General features: G+C 44.7%; 1 pseudogene; it reads left to right on the plus strand.

The window, feature by feature from the left end:
• The first annotated feature begins 2799 nt into the window (after positions 1-2799).
• LOC130683498 (eukaryotic translation initiation factor 3 subunit J-like) lies at positions 2800-3888 on the plus strand (annotated as a pseudogene).
• Positions 3889-3899: the final 11 nt, after the last annotated feature.

The following is a 3899-nucleotide window of genomic DNA, read 5'->3' on the forward strand; positions in this document are numbered from 1 at the left end:
TCCCAGAATGAATGCATTGCATTCTATTTCCTTCTTTAATTCTGTTAGTATTTGTTTCACATATGTTGGTGCTCCTGTATTGGGTACATATATATTTCTAATGGTTATATCGTCTTGTTGGACTGACCCCTTCATCATCATGTAATGTTCTTCTTTATCTCTTGTGACTTTCTTTGTTTTGAAGTCTATTTCATCTGATACAAGTACTGCAACACCTGCTTTTTTCTCCCTATTCTTTGCATGAAATATCTTTTTCCATCCCTTGACTTTAAGTTTGTGTATGTCTTTGGGTTTGAGGTGAGTCTCTTGTAAGCAGCATATAGATGGGTCTTGCTTTTTTATCCATTCTATTACTCTGTGTCTTTTGATTGGTGCATTCAGTCCATTTACATTTAGGGTGATTATTGAGAGATATGTACTTATTGCCATTGCAGGCTTTAGATTCATGGTTACCAAATGTTTTAAGGGTAGCTTCTTTACTATTTAACCATCTAACTTAACTCTCTTATTAAGCTATTATAAACACAGTCTGATGATTCTTATTTTCTCTCTCTTCTTACTCTTCCTCCTCCATTCTTTATATGTTAGGTGTTTTATTCTGTACTGTTTTGTGTTTCCTGTGACTGCTTTTGTGGGTAGTTGATTTTTTTTTTTGCCTTTAGTTAGTGTTTGGTTGATCTGCTTTCTTTGGTGTGATTTTGCTTTCTCTGATGACATCTATTTAGCCTTAGGAGTGCTTCCATCTAGAACAGTCCCTTTAAAATATCCTGTACAGGTGGTTTGGGAGGCAAATTCCCTCAACTTTTGTTTGTCTGGGAATTGTTTGATCCCTCCTTCATATTTAAATGATAATTGTACTGGATACAGTACTCTTGGTTCAAGGCCCTTCTGTTTCTTTGCATTAAATATATCATGCCATTCTCTTCTGGCCTGTAAGGTTTCTGTTGAGAAGTGTGATGATAGCCTGTTGGCTTTTCCTTTGTAGGTGATCTTTTTTCTCTCTCTGGCTGCCTTTAATAGTCTGTCCTTGTCTGTGATCTTTGCCATTTTAATTATTATATGTCTTGGTTTTGTCCTCGTTGGGCCCCTTCTGTTGGCAGTTCTGTGCCCCTCCATGGTCTGAGAGACTATTTCCTTCCCCAGTTTGGGGAAGTTTTCAGCAATTATTTCTTCAAATACACTTTCTATCCCTTTTACTCTCTCTTCTTTTTCTGGTTTTCCTATAATGCAACTATTCTTCCATTTGGATTGTTCACACAGTTCTCTTAATATTCTTTCATTCCTGGAGATCCTTTTATCTCTGTATTCCTCAGCTTCTCTGTGGTCCTGTTCTCTGATTTCTATTCCATTAATGGCCTCTTGAACCTCTTGAAGTCTGCTCTTAAGTCCTTCCAGAGATTGTTTTATTTCTGTATTCTCCCTCCCTACTTGCTCCTTTAGCTCTTGTGTATTACTCTGCAAGTCGATCAGCATGTTTATGACCTTTATTTTGAATTCTTTTTCAGGAAGATTGGTTAAATCTATCTCCCCAGGCCCTCTCTCAGGGGTTGTCTGGGTAATTCTGGACTGGACCAAATTCTTCTGCCTCTTCATGGTGATAGAGGTAGCTATACGCAGGCAGCGTGCGTGTCAGCTTGGAGAACAAAGTCCTTTCCTGTTTTCTGTTCACCTTGCCCTTCTCTGCTGCCTGTGTCAGTTACTGGCACTCCTGGAGCAGACTCTGGACAAATCCCCTAAGCTGCCATGGGCATGGTTGCCATCAGGTTAGCACAGAGCCCACCGGGAAGTCACGGGCATGCTGGGGGTTCTTGCCTGTGAGAGTGGCGCCCCTCTGCCTGCACTGGGCAGCTGCACGCTGACTGCGGTCTTTGGGTCTGGCGCAGGCGGCTGTAAGCTGGGAGGAGATTCTGGGCAACTGCTGGGGGCGTGGCTGCTCTGCCGCCGCTGCGGGTACGTGCAGTCACTCCTGGGCTACTGGGAAGCCCTTGTTGGGGGCCACACCGGCTGTTGGAACTACTGGCAGGTTGGTTATTGTCATGAGGGGCTTCAGAGCTGCTCTGCTGCCCAGCGGGTTATGGCACCTGGAGTTCCCCAGGACTCCCAGCTGCCGCGCTGAGTGTGCTGGGATGACTCCTTTCAGCTGTGAGGTCCCTGGCCCTTTAAGACTTTCAGAAAGTACTCGCATTTCTTTTGTCCCAGAGGAGCTGGTTGTGGGGACCCCTCTCAGATTTTGCTTTGCCATTTCTCTAATATCCAGCACACCGTGCACTGTGTCTGCGGTCTCAGTGCAGATTACCAGAGTTGGTTGTTTAGCAGTCCTGGGCTTCCACTCCCTCCCAGCTCAGACTCATTTCCTCCCGCTGGGGAGCTGGGGTGGGGAGAGCATTCAGTCCCACCCGGCCACGGCTTGAATCTTACCCCCTTCGTGAGATGCTGAGTTCTCACAGATGTACATGTACCAGGCTCTTGTACTGTATCCACTGGTCTCTCTTTTAGGAATAGTTATATTTGCTGTGTTTTCAAAAATATATATGGTTTTGGGAGGAGATTTCTGCTGCCCTACTCTCGCCACCATCTTGGCTCCTACCCCCACATCCTGAAAAAGTTTTATTTTTCTCAAGTTCCAAGTGTTTCTCCAGTCACCTCTGGGGATGAGTGCATGTCACCAGCATCCAGCACCCAGTCTGCTTTCCAGCTAGGACACCTTTCCAGGTTTCTGACTCAGCTAGCTCTTTTACAAAGACTTGAACACCTACAAAAATGTAGGATGCGGCCCCGTGCCGGCCATCCAGAGCAAAGCCAGTGATTCACCTCCGCCGCGCCAGCTCCGCGCTCGTTCCGCGCACCCACGCGCACACCTGGCCCGAGATGGCGGCGGCGGCAGCGGGGGACTCCGACTCCTGGGACGCGGACACGTTCTCCGTGGAAGACCCGGTGCGGAAGGTGGGGGGCGGCGGCGGTCCTGCTGGTGGGGACCGCTGGGAAGGTGAGGACGAGGACGAGGGCGTCAAGGATAACTGGGATGACGATGATGACGAAAAAAAAGAGGAAGTAGCAGTAAAATCAGAAGTAAAAGTTTCAGAAAAGAAAAAAATAGCAGAGAAGATAAAAGAGAAAGAACGGCAGCAGAAGAAAAGGCAAGAAGATAATAAAAAGAGGTTAGAAGAACATGAAGAACCTAAGTGCTAACACCAGAAGAACAATTAGCAGATAAACTGCGGCTAAAGAAATTACAGGAAGAGTCAGACCTTGAATTAGCCATAGAAACTTTTGGTGTTAATAACACAGTTTGTGGAATAGATGCTATGAACCCATCTTCAAGAGATGACTTCACAGAATTTGGAAAGTTACTAAAAGACAAAATTACACAATATGAAAAGTCATTATATTATGCCAGTTTTTTGGAAGCCTTAGTTCGAGATGTATGTATTTCATTGGAAAGTGATGACTTGAAAAAGATTACCAATTCATTGACTGTACTTTGCAGTGAAAAACAGAAGCAAGAAAAGCAAAGCAAAGCCAAAATGAAGAAGAAAGGTGCGGTTCCTGGAGGGGGATTAAAGGCCACCATGAAGGACGATCTGGCAGATTATGGTGGTTATGATGGAGGGTATGTACAAGACTATGAAGACTTCATGTGACATTTTATCTTCTCCTGGTGTCTTCTTTCTGTTGCCCACAATCCCTTCAACATGTAGCACAACTTCCTTTCCTTTCAGTTCTGCCAAATGCTACAATCAGAAGTGCAGTATCTTTTATGCTGGTTATTTAACCCCTTGACACTTAGGTGCTAATGTGTGAACAAGGGAACTTGGATCTTGCTGCCAAGGGGTTAAAATTGGGAACCTCAGTTGCTACTAAATCATAGTTAAAAAAAGAAACCTAATAATGTTGTCATT

The sequence above is a fragment of the Manis pentadactyla genome, chromosome 4 (assembly GCF_030020395.1).
Source record: "Manis pentadactyla isolate mManPen7 chromosome 4, mManPen7.hap1, whole genome shotgun sequence".
NCBI classification, from domain to species: Eukaryota; Metazoa; Chordata; class Mammalia; order Pholidota; family Manidae; genus Manis; species Manis pentadactyla.